This window comes from Pipra filicauda, unplaced genomic scaffold (genome assembly GCF_003945595.2).
Source record: "Pipra filicauda isolate LSUMZ 115617 unplaced genomic scaffold, ASM394559v2 scaffold687_size377397_pilon, whole genome shotgun sequence".
NCBI lineage: Eukaryota > Metazoa > Chordata > Aves > Passeriformes > Pipridae > Pipra > Pipra filicauda.
Genome location: NW_024104850.1, coordinates 100,442 through 119,678, shown reverse-complemented (window position 1 = coordinate 119,678; position 19,237 = coordinate 100,442). Strand labels below are relative to the sequence as shown.

At 42.0% G+C, this 19,237-nt stretch overlaps 2 long non-coding RNA genes across 4 annotated transcripts; one reads left to right on the top strand and one right to left on the bottom strand.

Annotated features, from left to right (window-relative positions):
* Positions 1-1,471: 1,471 nt before the first annotated feature.
* Positions 1,472-5,859, bottom strand: LOC120324748. Of its 2 annotated transcripts, none has more exons than XR_005566278.1 (2): positions 5,720-5,859; positions 1,472-4,680 (listed from the first exon to the last, which is right to left on the bottom strand). It is a non-coding gene; the product is annotated as an uncharacterized LOC120324748 (long non-coding RNA). The 2 variants fall into 2 exon arrangements; XR_005566277.1 differs by lacking the exon at positions 5,720-5,859 and adding an exon at positions 5,542-5,670.
* A 469-nt stretch (positions 5,860-6,328) lies between these two features.
* Positions 6,329-18,987, top strand: LOC113998466. 2 transcript variants are annotated; one of them, XR_005566276.1, is made up of 4 exons: positions 6,329-6,686; positions 11,378-11,549; positions 14,790-16,735; positions 17,265-18,987. It is a non-coding gene; the product is annotated as an uncharacterized LOC113998466 (long non-coding RNA). The 2 variants fall into 2 exon arrangements; XR_005566275.1 differs by lacking the exon at positions 6,329-6,686 and adding an exon at positions 8,324-8,369.
* The last annotated feature ends 250 nt before the right edge of the window (positions 18,988-19,237 follow it).

The window sequence follows — 19,237 nt, the reverse complement described above, 5'->3', positions numbered from 1 at the left end:
CCCCATCCTGTGTTCCATGTCCCAGTGGGCAGAGGACGAGGCCTTGGACCCATCAGGACACGCCCGGAAAGATGGGGGAGTGGCGCTGGGCACAGAACATCCCTGGGCACGGAACATCTGCAGGGCCCGGAACATCTGCGGGGCACGGAACATCACCCCATGGGGTGGCACGTTCCTGCCACGGGCGTTGGCACCTGCCTCATACAGTCCCGGCACCCGCGGTTCTGGTTTCGTCCCTCCCACCTCTTTATTGGGATCAAAGGTTCCCCCCCACATCCCTGAGCGTTTTCTGTGTCATCTTTCCCACTTCCCCCCCATGATTGGCGTTGGATCTTCCCACCAGGCTCTGCCCCCCAGCTCCAGGATCCGGGGACATGGGGGGTCAGCGGTGGGGCTGCATGGCCCTGGTCTGTGTCTGCCTCCTGGTCACCACGAGAGGTGGGGGTCAGTGGCGCTGGGAGCCCCCTATCCCGGGGATACGGACACCCCGAAATCATGGGGTGGCACCGGGGTCTTCCACGGATTGTGGGTTTGGGGTCGAACGAGCACCAGCTGGGGGTTTTGGGGGTCAATGTGTCTTTGGGGGAGTCAATATGTCTTTGGAGGGGGTCAGTGGGTCTTTGGGGGGGTCAATGTGTCTTTGGGGGAATCAGTGGGGCTTTGGGGGTCAGCGTGTCTTTGCGGGGGTCAATGTGTCTTTGGGATGGTCAGTGGGTCTTTGAGGGGGTCAGTGGGGCTTTGGGGGTCAACATGTCTTTGGGGGAGGTCAGTGGGTCTTTGAGAGGGTCAACGTGTATTTGGGGGGTTAATATGTCTTTGGAGGGGGTCAGTGGGTCTTTAGTATTTATTTCGCACTCTTTAACAATAAGGTATTTTCCATCTGGACTTTGAATAAGGTTCCATGGTATAATTGCAAATTTCTATTTCAAGTTAACACTCTACTTCTTCCCAAAGAAATTCTCAGCAGCTAACACCCTTTCACCATCTTGCTCTTTCCCTGATGGCTTGAGCTTGTTGTTCCTTTTGGTAAATACACATTTGACACAATGCACTGGGCAGCTTCTGCCAAGTGCCACTCGAGGTAGTTGTGCTTTAAGAATCTGGCTGTTCAGATGCCCTGAAATGTCTATAGTATTTCAATGGGAAAAAGCTTAAAGATGTGCTGTTTGGCACACAGGAAAAAATACCTGCCCGGAGAGCCATGGAAATGTAGGTGCTGCTCACTAATGCCCCTTGACTGGTACAGGCACCCCAGACGAGGTTTTCCTTCCCCTCTCTGATTCCATTCCCACTGTTTTGTACAGACTCCTTGTGGGAAGATTTTGCACTGTACAGTTTGATAAGTTAGTGCAGATGTGTGTTTGCAGGTGTCACGGTTTGAAACCCCCAAAAATCCAATTTCCAAGCCCCCCCTCACAATTTGCTTCAGTGTGAGAGGGTTTTCCAGACATAACCCATCTACTAGCATGGGGAAATTATATCAAAATTTATTACTAACAATAAATACTATAATACATTATATACAACAATTCTATCTCTCCTATGGTAAAACAATACATATATATACAGATCAAATAAAAGTTCAGAAAGAAAAGAAGAGAATCGCTTTCAAGGTAGCACAATCTTTTCCAAGCAGCAGGTTCACTCTGTCATAGCTGGAAAATCTCTCTCTCTTCGTTACAACACAGGGGTTTTTCTCTCACCCCTCGGCCCTTTGGCTCCAGCCGAAGGTCTCTCTCCCATGGACTGCGAAAGCAGGGACAAAGCTCACCTCACCCTAGTCATATCATGGGGTACTAGGCACCCATGACAGTCCCTTCCTCAGGGGATTCAAGTTCTTCTGAGTCAGAACGTTTAGGGCTTTCAGTTCATTTTTTGTTGATGGAGAGGTACAGAGGCAAAGCAAATGATCAATGTGATCAAAGCAATGTCCAATTTATTATTAAAATCAGTTTACTTTTATACAGTTTAGTTTGTTCAGGGTACATGCTCACAACAAGGTGATTGGATAGCTCAGTCTGTGCACGCCTCTCATGCTTTTAGTTTATTGGACCTGGTTCTTTGTCCACGCAGCCTAAGATCATACTTGGCATGCGAAGCCTCTTGTCCCAAGATCTGCAGGTGTTTCATTATCTCCAGTTTCTCAAGGCTTTTTTACTATAAACATATTATGTTCTCAAACCTTATAATTATAAACACATGGCTAACAAGTATAAACATCACATATTTTCACACAGCTTGTCACTTCTGAAACCATGGCAAACAAGGCCTACAGAGTGCAGGAAAAATTGTTCAGAGAAATCTCTCTGTTCCGGCCACAGTTTTTGCCCCAAGCATTCTACCAGAGCTCCTTTGCTCCATCTCAAACTGCCAGCATGGCAAACGGGGGGAAAAGGGAGGCCACTTTCCCCTGCATTCCTTCTGGCCATCCTGGTCCAGCTCCAGGACATCTCTGCATTTCAGGACTCCCTTCAAATGGAAGTCCACCCTCTCCTTCCAAAAGGAGTCTCAAGGGTTTGGGGAAATAAAAGCCAAGTCTCACCCCAAACAGTCTCTACTGAGCTTGGTTCTCTGTCTCTCTCCGTTGGACAGCTCTGTGTCTCTCAGCTTGGTTCCATACCATCTTTGCTGCTTCCCTCTTATCTTCTTGGCTTTCAGCCACAGCTCTTTGTTCAATGCTGCTCTGCCGCCGTTTAAGTGTCTCTGGTTGTCCACTCACAGCAAAGAAACTTCCCCCAGCTCTTGGCCACAGTACTCGGCCCAGTTTAACACTGTTCCGAGTTTCCGCAGCCCCAGCTGGGGCTGGGGGGCCTTGGCCCCCAGTGGGGCTCCCTGGCCCCTCTCTCCTCGTGGTCTCAAAACACGGTTACATCTCCTCCAACTACATAATCACTGTTCTTTTCCGGCCTGCTGTGATATGTTTAATTTTGCAGGGGCACTGATTGGGTCAACACCAAGAACACCACCCCCTGGAGTTATCCACTTTCCAACTCCGGGGGAAACCCCTTTTTAACCCACGACAACAGGCATGTTCTTATTCTGTATTCCCAGATAACATTCAGTAAACCGATAAAGGGCTTGAGCTTTTTTTTCCCCCCACAGTACTATTTTTATTTATTTCTACAGAACAGCTTGAGAAAATGAAGGTACACTTAGCCCCAGATTACTTGCTGCTGTAAGCACTTTACCTTTTTTTCTTTTCCCCTCTCCCAAACTGATCAGTAACTGTGAAACCCAAGCTCAGGAAAGTGGTTGGAATTCCAGGCCCCAGTCTAGGGGAGGTGACACTTTCAGGCCCTAGGGGAAGAAGCCAACTGCTTTGTTTATCAACAGGCAAAGGACAGCACAGCATTTCTGGTTCTCCAAGCAGCAGCACTGGCAGGGAAGAGAGCTGCTTGCTTGGATGAAAGATGGTTGAGAGAAAAGTAGTGATGGCTCACAGGGGGAGAGGAAAAACGTGTTATTTGGGGGTGTAAAGCTCAGGGGGATGACAAGCTAACAAGGTAGTGGAAGCCATGGGAACAGGAAAAGGAGGGCTTAGAGGAGACAGATCAGGACAGAAGGAGAGACCCTCATGTTTCAGCACCTGAATATCAAATCTTAGGAGATAATGAAGGAAAGTAGAAATGAAGCTAACCTGTCCTTTGGTAAGTTCCAAAATGGCTTAGCTGTCATATTTTAAGGAGGGTGTATTCCAGGGAACTTAATACAGAAGAGTGACCCCATCAAATTACACATGTATAGGGATTCATTATGGGTGATTTTTATATGAGAGAACACATACACATGCAAAGATTTGAAAGCATTTTGGAATAAAAACTATTGAAAAAGACCCATTTTGGGTATAAATCTATAAAGAGACGCTTGGACAGATACTCAGGACAAACAATAGATTTGCATTTTCATCTTTTGCTCATGTGCACATGTAAATCAGTTTGTAGGACCTGTATTTTGAGTTCATACAGTCATAGAGATAACTATACATAAAGACATCATATTGAAGTTCTGATTTGATCCTAAAATCTATGTTTATCAAATTGTTACTTAAAGATGTTCTAATACAGTACTGTGCATTAGTACCTCTCATTTTAAAATTGGTTAAAAGAGGATTTTTTTTTGTCCCTGATGTTTCTACAGAGCGCTTAAATTTTACTCTGCATTTCAGAGCTTTTTAATCCAGTGCTCACAAGCGAATCTACATCTTGATGACAGAGTTCCCATTTAACAATATAGACAGCATAATGCTACTGGTAATGAAGCTTTTACTGCCTGCTTTTATACTGTAGTCTGAGCTGTAGTTTTGCTGTGGTGGTTCCGATTCCTAAACTTAAATGTATTTATACCATGTCTGTAGGAAGCAGGCCCAGTCTTCACATAACAGTGGAATCTCTCTGCTGTTAACATACACAAACATGTCTATTGAACCTGTATATTCTGGAATTTGGTTCTGTTGCTGTATTTCATTTGTGAATGGTATTACTGCATTTTGAGAGTGTGCACTGATTTGTTTTGATCTAAAAGACCACCATTTGCATCATGTTAGGGCTCCAGTCACAAAAGATTTTGAAAGAGTTGAGTTGCATTCTAAGAAATTGTCTTTCCAGTGTTTTTTTTTTTCCTTTTTTTGGCCAGAAAAAGCCTGCATCTGTTTTTGCTGGTAGGGGCAGAAACACTTTGAACCTGGAAAATAAGTATGGTAGCTTAGTCGTAATTTTAAGTAAAGATAGCAGCTTTTGAGAGAAAAAATGCATTCCTAATTCATTACTGATTCTTTCAACACGGACTTATGTGAGTATGTTTCAGTGTAAAGTGTCTCTAAATTTGAGTATGGTTATTGTGTTGGAACAAGTTTAATCAGGGACCTTTCATGTGACAGAGAAGAACAACTCTGAGCTGGCTCTGAGCGGTGGTTGCTGGAACCGGGCTGGGTGATGTTTATGCAGGCGTGCCCACAGGGCTGTGTGTTTAGTGCACTTTCGGTTCAGCAAAACTTGCTTTACAAAAAAACTAAACCCCCAAACACTGTCGAGGTCTGAGCAGCCTCCAAGATTTACTAATGCAGAGCCACGGACAGCGCAGCCCTTCGCTCATTAAAATGAGGTTGAGTTAGTGCACTCCAATCCCTGCACACTTACAGAGGAAATGGATCAGTTCTGCAGCTGTTATTTCGCTTTCTTATATCTAAATACACACATCTAAACATCCAAATATTTGCACAGGATGTAGATGTTTTATATATAAATATATATATATATGTGACGACGCAGCTCTAATCTGTATGGGAATACACACAGAGCTGTATTCGCTCCCAGTTTCACCCAGGATGTCAAGGAATAGATTTGAGCGCTCGTTTTGTCAGGAATGCCTTTTTTTTTTTTTTTTAGCTAAGTAGAAAAAAAGGCTTTAAATTTTTAAATAGTTAATTACATAGTTTTTATGGTTTTATATATCATATTATATATACATAATCAAATTCCGGCCCGCCCGCCCCCTCCCCTTTCCCCCAAAAGCAACTCGCAATACTATGAAAAATTGAGTTACCCGGAGGCTCCGGCAGGCTGGGCTTGGCGTTATTATGGTTTGTTTTCCCCCGGCGCCGAGCAGTTCCAAAGGTCAGGGAAGCGGCGGCCGGGACAGTGCGCCGGGAGCCGAGCCCGGCTGCCGCCCCGGCCAAACTCCGCCACCGGCGGCGGCGGCGCCGCAAACGTCAATCCCCTACCTTTGCGGGCAATCCTTCCCCGGGAGCTGCCAAGGGACCCGCCGAGGTTGGGGCCGGGCGGGAAGGCGAGCAGGGAGGGACAGGGAGGGAGGGAGCGCGGGCAGCCCCCCCCAGCCCGTCCGGCGGCGCGGGCACGGCCCGGGCTCTGCCCCGGCGGCCGCCGCCGCCTCAGGCCGCTACCCCGCCCCCACCCTCTGCCCCCGGCGCCCGATTGGCCGCCGCCCCACCAATGGGCGGCCCCGCCGGGCCGGGGGATGCAAATGTCCCGCCCTGCTGCATATTCATAAGCTCGGGGCGGGGCTTTAAGCCCTCGATCGGCGCACGCGCGAACTGTCGGTCCCCGCCCGCGCCGAGTGCGCGGGGTCGGCCCCGGAACCTTTGCTGTTCCCCGCGGGGCGCACGGAGGTTTTTGTCGCCGGGCGCGCATGGGCTCGGCAGAACTCTGCCCGCCGGAGCCGCTCTCTCCGCACCGCGAGGAAGAGCAGGTACCGCTCCCCGCCCCCAGCCCAGCGCCGCACGCCGCCTGCCCCAAACCGTGCCGGGCGCCTCAGCCGTGGGAGGGAGCCCGCGCCGCGCTGGGGCCACGCCGGGAGCGGCCCCGGCGCGGTGTGACCGCCCTGCCCGGGGGGGTGGCGGGTGGCACTTGGCGGGGTCCCTCCGCTCCTGCTTTTCCCTGCGGACACTCTTGAAGGAGCCGCAGTTCTTGGCTGGCACCTCTCAGGTACCTGGCGGAGTGACCCAGGACAGCGGTGATTTACGCCCCACTGACCCCCAGGAGCTTAATTCACCTCTTTACAGGGGTGCTTAGTGACAGGAATGCACATCTGCTTGGGAGCCCCCTGCAAAGTGTCCACCCAAAAACATTCTGAACCGTCAAACACAGCTACTCACCAGATAGTGCTGTTTGAAGCTTAGGACTTTTAAACAGTGATTTTGAATGGAATATGTATTTGTGTGTCTTTTTAATGTAAGCACGTTTTATTTCTTGGTTTCAAGTATAGATAATTTTTAAGTATGGATATGGATGTTCTTTAGCCCTAATTTCTTCATTTGGATCTTTTCCTGAAAAACAGATCCTTTGATCTGGTATAAACTACAAATAAACTGGGAAGAGTTTTTCTGAGGTTTTTCTCAAATAGCAGGCTTAGGGAAAGAAGGCCCTCAGATACTTTGGGGGAGCTATGAAGAGCTGAGCGGGAAGGCTCAGTAAAAGAACAAAACCATCACAATACAAAACTATGGAAAGATGAAGGAGCTTCAGGAAGCCCTTCACGTCTGCAAAGGGTTTAGTCTTTTTTAACACTTTACAGGAAATGGTGGCTCTGAGCCTCCTCCCCTTCCAATTCAACTTTTGGTACAGTTGTTTGCAATGTCTGAAGTGTTGAAGGACATGGTGAACCAGCTCTAGGAGTTTGTTTTCTGCCTCTTTAGGTCGTTCCTGTGTTGTGCAGAGACCTTGCTTGTTGGAGTGCTGGTGTCTGTTCCTGGCAGCAATGACAAGGCCGAGTGCAGGAACAAGGAGGTGCTCTGGTACAAACCACTTGTCTGAAGTAAACAATGTCTTTTAGGACTGTCCTGGTTGTAAGGGGGGTACTGTTGAATTAGATGATCAATGGAGCATAGAGGCGTGAGAACGAACTCATATTAGGATGTGAAACCAGCTAGACTATGGTACAATGTAACTTATGGCAGAAGCTAATTGTAAGGTCCATTGTGCTTTTTAACAAGTCAGCTTGTAAGGTCCATTGTGCTTTTTAGCAAGTCAGCTTGATATCCCCTATTATCAGAGCTGAGTTTTTCCTTGGTTTTGCTACATATTGCAAGATAGATACATCTACCCTTGAAACACAATGGTAGAGGTCATACATAGGGGTGAGAAAGATGATGATGGGAGGAAGATTATGTGGGCAGGGGTCGCTCGCCCCTTGCCCTACAAGTAGGGCATGCGCAGACTGTTGCCATGAGGTCATGATTAGGCGGTGTTTGGCTGCCATTCAGGCATCACCTTATACTACGTACTGGCCCTACGTAGTGTAATGTGGAACTGATAAAAATGGGGTGTCGGGACTGCTGAGTCGAGCGATACTCATCCTACCACCGAGACTGTGTTGCTCCGCGGGGACGCCCGCTAAGCATGGGTACCGACCAGCTGCTGCAGATCCTGACAGCCCTGGCCTGTCTGTGTGGGTAAGCACAGGTTATTGATAGGAAGCAACTGAGAGAACAAACTTTTTAATATCCTTTTAGTGTTCCTTTAATTCCCCTTTTATGTTTATAGTATTTTTTCCTTTAGTTTCCCTCTTTACTAACCAATATCATGTTATCCATAATATTGTGTTAAGATCCTTTTTTGGTATCCCTTTTTCACTAGTTAATACTGTATTAAATGCTGTTTGTAGTATTTGTCTTAATGCCACCCGATAAGGTAGTTATTTTGTATCCTTTTTTTAGTTTTTAATTCCTCTTGCTAAGTTTCTTACTAGTATTATTATTCTCACTGTAATAAAAGATATTTTGTGTGCTTGAGTATTTTTTTTTTTTTTTTTTTTTTTTTTTTTTTGCACTTGTATTTATTCCGAACATGTATCCGAACGTACTGCTACACTGGTATCTGAGGCACCTGCTGTTTAGATCTGCAGCAGATTTGCTGGTAAGGCTACAGTAGGACCCGTGAGCAGGATGGAGAGAAAAACACAATTGGGTACCCACTGAGGCAGGCTGGGCAGGACTGGCATGGAATGATGTGACAGGGTTATCACTGTGTCACTGTCTGTCAGGCTGAACCTCTGTGTCTGCATTTTCCAGCCCACTGAAAGCTGAGGTGAAGCAGTGAGAAGTGGCAAAGCTGCAAATTGCAAGTCAGCCCCAGCAAGACCTGCATTTTAAAGTGTCCTTCTAACATTTTCCTTGCCAGCAGCAGTAAGTGGCTTGGCTGGGAAGAGAGATAAAACCACCTTTTGTCTGTGTAAAATTTAGGTTAGGAAACTTGCAAGTACTCCTTGGCTTTTTATTAGAAGCAATGAAAAATGTTGAGCTGCTGTGTTGTCTGTCTCATTGTAAATGTGCAAGTTCATTTTTGAGCTGAATCAAATGGTGATGTAATTACATACTTCTCCTAATTATATACTTCTTACTTATAATTGCCAAGAAATCAATCTGCTATAACTAGAATTTAATGTTACAACTAACTGTATAATTACTGTATAGTAATGTTGTTATCCAGGCAACTTGGAATAGAGTGTTATCGTTTTAATTTATATTCTGTTACTCAAAACGGTATTTTTAAAATATAGTATATTAACCATTGGAAGAAAGATTAATAATGGAAAAAAAATATCAGCAGAGGAAACACATGTTTTCCTTCCAGGTTCAGGTGGATGAAAATAAAAATATTAACATGTTAAAACTGTACTGTAGGTAGAAAAAGTTTAATTTTCTCATGAATTTGGAATCTAAATTGCTACTAGGCAACACACTTTTATGCTTAAAGTTTGAATCTATCCTGTGTGCCAATCTGTCAACACTAATTTTTAAACTTTCCCACTCATTGGAGGGGAAATGTTTAAAAAATGCATCTTTTTTCCACAGCCAGCTGAGTCCTTAAGTGTTTCATGTCACTAGAACCTTAAGACTGTATATGTCACATATACAGTTGGCCATTACTAATGACTTTATTGTTAATAAAATAATGGGTGCATATGACAGTCACAGGTTGTTGTGTGATGGTCACAAGTACTCAGTCGCAGACACTGGAGAAACTGTGATGGATGACAGGAGAAATGTGCTTTGTTGGGTTGTATCTGCTCCCAAATCACACCCAGGGACAGTTCCACAAAGGTGCAGAAGGAGGGTTTGATGTACAAGGAATGTGGATGCATTTTTGTGGTGCTGGTTGAGCAGCCTGGGTCCATCAGAGTGATGTCAGACAAAATAACTTTGCTCCTGCAGGATTCTGTGTGTGGAATGTGTGAAACGTGGTTGTTCTTCTGGTAGGATAAGAAGTTTTACCTTCATTGCTGTATCTAAAACGGGGTCTGGGGCTTGTGTAAACTTCAGTGAAATCCAAAGTGAATCCATCAGGCTCCATGAAACCATCCCACCTTCACCCTGCTGGAGTCTGTCCGGGTGCTCTGGTGCTGTGGCACGGTGTCATCCAGGGAGAATTTGAGCAATAAGGGACTGGGCTACAAGGCAGGTTTCTAAAGAGTTTTACAAAACTGCTCCCCCTCAAAAAACCTCAGAAAATAAGTTTGTCATGTGTTACCAGAAGAATCACTGAAAACACCCTTTGTGCCACTCTGTGAACACCGAAATAATGGAATGGCATGGACTTGTACTGTGAGTAAATCAGAGATTGTTTGTAGGAATCCCCAAATTAGAAGCAAATCCAGATCACTCATCTGTGGTAAAATGTCCTGTGAGCAGGACTGAAATGTGCTGCACACACACGTGTTAGAGCACATCATGGAAATAGGGGAGATTGGAAAACTGATTTCAGATTTAATAGCATTTTGGTTTTAACAGTTCATTTAAAACCTGAATAAAAATGTGTAAATCCAAGGAGTTTCCCTTAAAAAATCAATTAAAACACTGATTTTCTAGGGATTTTGTAATTCCATTTTATCTAGGTTTTGTAGAGGACTCAGGTGTGAATATTCAATCTGCTACCTGTGACAATGCCTGACTTCACTGACAATATTTTTACTAGTTATATATTGTTTAATGTCATTCTCATACCTGTGATCTTAGACTTGTGTGATTCTGCTGTTGTTTGTAACAGAGAATTTCCTTTGACTTCACTGTGAGAGCTCTCCACAGAATGATGAACAGTAGTAATAATATTAATCATTTATAGAGGGCTTTATATGTTCGTAATATAGGATAGTCTTTAAATGAGCTCAGCTTTGCTCTCAGGTATGTGAGTGAACTCTTCATTGATTTGAAAAAAATTGTTACCTGGCATGCATGCTTTTTTTATTTTCTAGTCATACTACGTATTTTGGAAAGGGTTTCTTTATTTTTGTAGGGCAGAATATTGTCGTATCTTAAGTTTGAGATCTTAAAAAGTTTGCAAAGGACATGCAGGTTGCTGTGGTGTCCTCTGATGATTTCAGCTGATCAACTGAATGCTTCCAATCCTTTTATCTGTGAGGGGACTGCAGGCCATGCTGGAAAGCAGGTGTTACTGCAGGGGACTTTCTCTGCTCTATGCAATGAGTTAGCTTATAAACTCCTAAGGTGAATATTTTTCTGGTGAATTCAGAAATTTTTACCAGTGTATCATAGGCATAAGAATTAACACTAACGTTTGGAATTTGCAGTTATCCCACAATTTTTCTAGAAGATCAGTAATTTCTGAGAGCTGGCTCCTGTTTGCAGTATAGAGCAGTCAGCTCTGCAATGCATGGTTGCTTCATGTGTTGGTTGGTTTATTTTCCGAGATTTACAAGTACCATAAACTGTTGCCAAAAGCAGGAGGAATGATGAATACCTTTTCTCCCCAAAAGCCAAAATTTCATGTGTGTATGTGTGTGTTATTGGTATAAATAGCAAGTCTTTTGAGTAGGAATAAGACTTAGTTCCTAAATACAGTGAACTGTAGCAGACACAAGGTCTAACATTTGTTCTTCTCCCCCCTCTCTTGTTTTTTCATGACAGATAACTCTCATTATTCTGTGATAAATGATACTCGGATGTTCTGCAGCAACAGGAAATTCAGTGTGTGGGTACCCATTAAAGGGTACAAGTGAATTCACAGTGCAAGTGAATGCATCCAAGAGCCAGGGCAGCTTGATAAGTGATGCTGTAACAATTGTCAGGCCTCCAGGAGGTGAGTATGAAAAAGTGCTTTTTTCGTGCATGTAACAATTACACAGACACTCTGCTGAACAAAATGTTTATTATCTCAACTGAGGACTGGAAGTTCAGAAGAATATGTTTTAAGTAGTAGTTCTTACTAACAAAATTGTTCTTTTGGCTTCTAATTTGTCACACTTAACTTTAGGAACTAGAGAATAAAAACAGTTGTGTAGTTAACATATTGTGAAGGTGAGGGGTGTATTATGTACTTCATTTTTTTCCTGTGAATGGTGGTGTATTCTATCAGGGACAGCTGATCTAGTCCAAGAATATAGAGAGACTCAGCTGCATTTTGGAACCTGTTTTAGAATAGAAGTTGGAAGTGCTGACAAGGAACACTTACTGGATAGACTTAGAGAATTTGTTTAATAACAGTAATATGAACCACTGGCAATATTTTGAGCCAGAACCCACCAAGTTCTTTAGTTGTAAGAAAGTCAGTTCCAATGTGCTGATTTACAGTGACTGAGGCTCTAAACCCCTCTGGCTGTTCTCTTCATAACAATTGGAAATAAGGGAATTGAGCAAATACACCCTAAACACTGTGAGTGTTTTGTTCTGTGGTTTTGTTTTGGTTGGTTGTTGGGGTTTTTTTTGTCAAGAAAGCTTTTCCATTTCTAGCTGGTGTAGGTGTGTCCCTTTTGCATTCCCTTTTCATGCCCATCCTGGAGAATTAGCTTTGGTTAAATAAATGCCAATGGAAACAATTAATTTAAGCCAGTTTTGAATTCTAATATGAGAGCCCAACAACTCTTGATCTTGAGAGATGTGTAGGTGTAACTGTTGAGTGAGAATAGTGTAGAGTGACATCCATACCATTTTAAAGGAAAAGAAAAACAAAAACAAAAGAGAAATCCCATAAACCTTACAGCTCAAAAATATAGTTAAACTTGAAACAGTTTGCTTGCAAACAGATGAATTAGGTTTGGGTCCAAACCAGCAGAAAGACTTCAGGAAAGTGAGTAAATCCAATACAGAGTTTGTGTGACAGATTACTGAGAAATAAGGAAAAGGTCGATTTCCAGCACATTTTATACTTTTCCAATTTTATTGTCAAGTTGCACCTAATATTAACAAATATACTTTGTTATATATATATATAATAAAATTGCATCTGAGTTTCACTGCTCCTTTAAGACTGAGCAGTAAGACAATGTTATTTCTAATTCCAGTGCCACATTTTAATTTTGCACAGCAAAATTTGGTAGTGAAAATGTTACCAAATGACAAAGTAAAGGATCTTTAAAGATAAGCAAGGCTGTGCACAGGTTTATAACAGCCGTTCAGATAGACTTTCTTTCATCATTATGATGCCTTAAGCCCCTAATAGTTTTTTATTTTTCCAATATTTGTAAGCCTTATAAGTTTTATAAGTAGTGGAGGTAGATTTTAAAAGCAGCAACCCTCACTCCCTTATCCCTTTCCCTGTAGCACCCTTAGTTTACACATTCCTTAACCCTCTTACCCCATTCTATGTACCCTGTATCACTTCTGCCCCCGAATCCAGTAGAAATGTTTAGTCTTTTGTCAAGGCAAGGACTAGACTGTTTGGAGAACAGCATATCAGGGCCTGAATAACAAAACAGAGTCAAGAATTAGGTGAATATGTACCCTTTGTGCTCTGAAGATGATGAAGATAGATGAAGAGAGGGTCTCAAAAAACCCCCAGCCCCATTTCTCAGGAGGTGGACCTGGGGTGGTCCAGAGTAAAGGCCACAGGGTGGACACATTTGGGATTGGATTGATGGTATTATAAAATGTAACATCTCGGGCACAGCGGGTGCGCGCCGTGTAACATCTTTTGCCTTGGTATAATAAACCCTTTCCTTATCTCACCCCTAATTAACTGCTCCAGAGTATTTTTTTAGCACCAATATCTCCACGGCATCAATTAGATTGTTGTTGATTATAATTAGAAAACTTACAGCTTTGAAATTATCTTTTTTATGACCTTGTGGTAGTTTAAAAGCAATACCTCATTGGATAAATAGGTTTTAGTTCATGCTTCCTTTTAGTTAATGATCTGAAAACATATTATCCTGATTTACACATAAAATCATGCTGAAAAGCACGTGGCATTCCCTAGGATATATGTGTTTAAGTAGAATGAAATTAGCAGTGAGAGTTATTAAAGAAATCTTCCATACTATTGTCCATGGACTGTGATCTGGAATGAATGAATAATAAATGAAGCAGGGCACATGAGAGAAGTTCTCTCTCACACCCACTGTGTTCTTGTTCTGTGTGCACACACACACAGACACACACGTGTATATCCAGGGCAATGTATGTTTGCTTTACTGTGATGTTTATTACAATGACTCTTTAAATGCTCTACAGTTCCATTGCATGGTAAATTATGAGTATAATGGTGATTTTACACTGGGCTGTAATCAGTGCCTTCACACTTTGTAAATCATTCAGTGAAATCTGGGTGTCACTAAAATAAGAAGAAATTTGATTTTTTTACTCCAACAGCCAAGATTTCACTGAGACAGAAGTTTTGTTTGATCAAAGAGTGAGAGAGGTCTCATTAGGTACAAAATCACAGCCTTTTAATGGGTGTGAACATGCAGCATTCTCTTTTCAAGGATAAGAAAAAAAATGCTGTTCCAGAAATTTCCATTGTGGGGAGTACTTGATGGAACTGGATGGAAGATTGTACAAAAGGCAGAGTGACAGAGGACAAAGGAGTATTCCATTGTGAAGTTACTGCTGATCACTGTTTTACAATTATGAGACAATTTTTTTTTCCAACATGCATTTCTTTTGTTTCTTTTCTTTTAAATTTAAGACATATTGCATATAATGTAAAGCACACCAAATCCTTAGTGGTACCTGACTGAATGTATCTTAACCTCTTATCAATCTTATTTGCCATGCTTTAAGTCAACACTTGGAAAAAACCTATTAGAAATAAGGAATTGATTTTATCCAAGCTCTTGACTAAAATTGCAGTGCAGGATCAAGAGTTCTTGGAAAGATTAAAAAAATAAAAACTGAATCCAAATGTTAATCCATAAATGTGAAACTTTCTTTTGACCCTTCCCCTGCACTGGTCTGGAGTTCCTAATGGGGCTGGGATTTCAACTCTTCATGGGACTTGGTGCATTAGTGTTTGGTGTGCATGGAATTCAGCACTCAGTTGAAGAAGGGGTTGACATTGGTGATGTCCCTTAATTTGCTGAAATCGAATTGTCTCTTTTATCAGCCAAACCTGTGTGGATTGGCAGTTGATCAGGAAGGGTCAGCCAGGACTGTGCATGGACTTAAATGCTGGAACTGCCAGTTAAAGTCACTACTGCATAATAAGAAGCTGAAACCAAGAGAACAAATGACCTTCAGAGTGGGAAGGCAAAAGAAAGCAGAGAAGTTTTTCAAGATGTTCAAGTTCAGAATAAAGGCATTATGGAGTATATAAATTTTAAATACACTGCTTTTTGCCTCAAGGCTTAAAGCTTTTTTTTTTCCAGATGAACTGAAATCTTGTCTGCAACTGTCCTTGTTACATCAAAGGACTGCCTGGAAAGCTAAAAGAGATGGAAGAAGTATAAAAGGGCATATTTTAAAATGATTAGTGACAAATTTCATACCGCAGAGGTAGAAGTAAATTTTTTTGAGTTTTATGTTTTTCGAAAAGGAATAAATGTACTCTATTTGTCTTGTCCTAAACTGCTTTGGTGGAAGTTGTAAAAAAAATAGTATCCTAGTCAGTGCTTCACATTAATTTGAAGTTGGCAAGCAGTAAAAAAATCTGGAAAACAAATTTCTTTAGAATTAATGTAATTAGGTAAATGACTTGAAGTGATGCAGAGGTTGTAAAACTGCAAAATTCTGGGAGAAAATCTTCTGCATGACATTCTTGGCTATCTGTTTTTCTTCTCAATGAGTGCTATTTCTGATGAGGTGGCAGGTAGAAGACCCATTATTTTAGGATTGCTTTGTAATAAGGGCTGGTAAGCTAGCAGAAAATACATTTGCAATCACTGCTGATAATACTCTGGTTCAATCCATTTGTTGCCTTCCTCTGACCATCAAAACCCTAGTATGGAGGGGAATGAGAGGTTCTCTGTACATAAAAGAGAAAGATTATGTTGAAAAATTAGGGGCAAAGAGAGATAGCAGAGAAAGACAGGCTGCTGCTCAGATGGAAGCAGGAAGGTGAGGTTCAATCATCACCTACAAGGAACAGAAAAGGACTGGATTCCCAAGTCATAACAGGACATCTATCTAACTTCATAATAATATAATCTCTAATTCTGATGAAGAGCAGGAAATGTTTTAAACAAAGTTCTTAAATGAAAAATCACGACCATTTCTTTTCTAGAGGCAGTTTAAGGAGACAGCAGGATAGATCAGGGAGGAGGAAAGAGCTCTCCTACATCTCTCATCAATGACCCAGCTCATTAAATAGTGTCAGTGACAAGCTGTGTATTTTCCATTCCTGTTCCTTTTGTCCAGAAAGATGATTTCATGGGGATATAAGGATAGGATTGCAAAAGTGCTTGTGTGGAAAATTGGGAGTTGTTCTAATGACACAATAATTCTTCTCTAAGCTTTGCAGTATTGTCATTTTCACTAGTGCTACTTTCTTCTTTTCTTCCCCTCTCCCAGGCTGTTCAGCACATCTTTCAGTGAGCTCACACTGTGCCTGTTCTTGGTTTTGGGTGGGTGTTCTGGATGGCAAGAGATGAGAGAAGTCTCCTTCCTGAACAGTTGTGTCTTCAGACTCTGGCAATGGGAGGCACAGAGGTGCCCTCTTTGCTGCTCCCTTTCCTAAACTGCAGCCAACTGGGGCTCAGCCTGACCCCACACATCATAAAGGGCCACCTCAAGGTTGCTTTAAATTGGGGCTTAATGTGAGTCCCTGCTCATCAAACTGTGGAGTTTTCCCAGCAGGCAGTGACACTCCAACTGTGTCCTTCTCTTCCGATTCCCTCCTTCCCTTTGCCTCCACCCCCTGTGCTTTTGGGGCTGGGCCCCCAGCTCCAGCTGGGCCCTTTCCATGCTGCAGACATGTGGCACCTGCATTGATCAGCTTTGGGGTTGCTTTCTGTCTTCTGGAGCTGCAGGAGACAGTTGGGACACCAAGATCCAAACAGCAGTTGGAGTTGCCTGGGAGAACATGGATGGTTTTGCCTGCTTAGGGAGAGCCAGGTGAGAAAGGGAAAACTGCACAACAGCTTGGAAGAGCTGACTGATCATCTGTGAACAGGGAATTCACCTCATTGTAGAGGTCTCACTCCAGGTCTTTCCAAAACCTCAGCCTTAGCATGAGATCCAGGCTGTGCTTAAGATCTCTTGGAAGAACTCTGTGGTAGAGGAGATTTCCTGCTGCAAAACTGCAGCTTACTTATACTTCTAAAAAAAGAAGAATATATAAAATTGGGAAAATGGGTCATGTGAAATCTAGCTGTAGATTATCATTGAAAATTACTACCTACAATCACATTAACCCATTTTAGACCAATTTCAGTTTTACCCAAAAAAGGACACAATTTAGATGAAGTATGCCATTTTTATATAATCTCAAGGGTAATTATGCTTTGTTTTTGTTTTTGTTTTTGTTTTTGTTTTTTTGGGTTTTTTTTTGGTTTTTTTTTTTTTTTGTTTTGTTTTTTTTTGTGTTTTTTTTTTTTGTTTTGGTTTTTCTTTTCATTCTGTGTAAATCAACTGGACTTTTCAGTACTGTAATTAAAGTCAACATTATTTATGTGACAAGTTGAATTCCTCCTGTTGAAGGAATTCTACGATAAAAGGACATTGAAATTCCTGGTGAAAACCTACAGGAGACATTTGAAAAATCGCACTGTGAATTTTCTCTTTCGAACCATTTTCCAGATACATGTAAGTACTAGGAATTGGATCCATTTTTATATTACTTTACTGCTATGACTTGCACTGCTTTTCTAAAAAGCTCACTTTGTAATATTTTTTATTTTTGACAATTCCTGCCCCTACAGTTTTCAGAATAAAATGGGATTTTCATTAACTGTCAGCAAAGGCAAATGTCTGTGAATTGTTTGTTTGTTGGTTGAAGTTTTTTTTGTCATGTCATTCTGTATTTTCTGCAGTTGAAGCATCTGGATTATAGAAGTTAACCTGGTCATCATAAAGCACTTGAGTGAAGGGACAGGGTTTGAAGGTTTGAGCCACTTTGCACAGTTGAGGAAGCTTTGAAGTTCTTCTGCTTGCAATGAACTCTGTGTTCCTCCAGCAAAGTTCTGTCACCCTCTTACATTTTCGTCACCTTTCCATATTAGGGGAAAAAAAAAAATCTTAAGTGGGGGAAAATGAAAGTTCTTTTAAGATCTTGCTGAGGCTGAAATGTAGAGGGAATCAAATCACTGCTTTGTTCCTGTCTTTAGCTGGGGACAAAACCAGAGATGATCTTTCTTAAACATGATAGCCATAAAAGTGCTTTTGCTTTCTTTGCTGGTTCTACTTACAGTTAAAAATTACTCTGTGGGATTTTTCTCTGTAGTTTTGAAAAGGTCTGAAGTTGAATTTTAAAAATCTGAAATTTTGTATCTGAATTCTTTAAACCCTTTGCATAATTAAAATATTTTTCCTTCATATAGCTTGTTTCCACCCAAACATTAGCTTGGCTACCATGTAAAAGGGGATATTCTTGTGCTGTAAGGTGTGGAAAATGTAAGTACCTGCCAAATTCTGAGACAATGAGACACAAAGGCCACTGAGAATGAAGAGAGAAAAGGAGAGAGAAATGGAAGATACGGCAGTTTATTTTTTTTAGTAATGATACTTGCCAAATCTACCTTAATGTCTGAGATTTCTGATGTTTGTTGGCTTTTTTACTGTCATCAGGTGAGTGAATATGACCTTTATGCAAAATAAGCCAAGTACAATTTTTTTCAAACTAAAAATAACCTCTTAATTTTCAACTTGTGTTAAAGAAACCTTTTCCCAGAGTTCTCTGCTGTCTTGCCGTATAATTGAAGTGAGGGAATGAAAAAGTGCCCAAATACGTCAGTCATGCCAAAGCCAAGGAAATCAAGATTTGGCCTTCTACCTGCATTTTATAGAAGAACTGTCACAACTGTCTCCCAAATAACTTTGATAGAAGAAAGAAGAAAACTGGACTTCAGTTCAGTTCGTGTTCCTCTCAGGAGATGTCTTTGCTGACACCGTCCCTGCTCTTCTGCACTCACAGGGAGCACTGGGACTTTGTGTTTCATGGTGATTTGCTCCCTTCTAGCCCAGTCTGCAGCCACTTGGGATTTCTGTCTAATCAGAAGTTCTACTCAGCTTTACTGAACAAGTGAGAAGCAGAACTGGCACACAAACTCTCCGTAGTCTGTAGTGTATTAATGAGTAAAATTCTCCCAGTTTTAAGCAGAGTTGTGCTATTTATCACAGCAAATAAAGTAAGGAAGAATTAGTAAAAATGGGGCAATGCTTGTAATTTCTCTGCATATATCTAAAATATTTTTTATTGTGTGAACTCCCTTTCATCACTTAATATTTTTGTCTCAGTTATTTGCCTTTTCTGTGACTGTTTCAGAATGAGGGCTTTTCTGGTCTTGTCCTCACAGCTGATAACTTTTATTCCTAGGATCAACTCTCTTTCCTGCTCACCACATTTTTAAGAAACCTACTTTTTATGATGTGGTATTACTGAGCACAGTATGAGTGAAG